This window comes from Parus major, chromosome 2 (assembly GCF_001522545.3).
Source record: "Parus major isolate Abel chromosome 2, Parus_major1.1, whole genome shotgun sequence".
Lineage (NCBI taxonomy): Eukaryota > Metazoa > Chordata > Aves > Passeriformes > Paridae > Parus > Parus major.
In genome coordinates this window covers 112,498,458-112,498,658 of record NC_031769.1, presented here as the reverse complement: position 1 = coordinate 112,498,658, position 201 = coordinate 112,498,458, and positions in this window count along the sequence as shown.

Sequence of the window (201 nt, the reverse complement as noted above, 5' to 3'; positions counted from 1 at the left end):
GCTGCGCGGGCTGGAGGCAGCCTGGCGCCTCCCGGAGCGACGACCCGTGTAGCACGGGACGCTCCGTCACCCGGCGGGACTCCCCTCGGCACCCCGCGCCCGGTCAGCCCCGCGGGAGCCCGGTCACCGCGGCGGGCCGGGGCGCGCTGTCCCGAAGAGGGACCCCGAGGTGGGGCGAGCGGCCGCTCGCCGGGCGCAGTC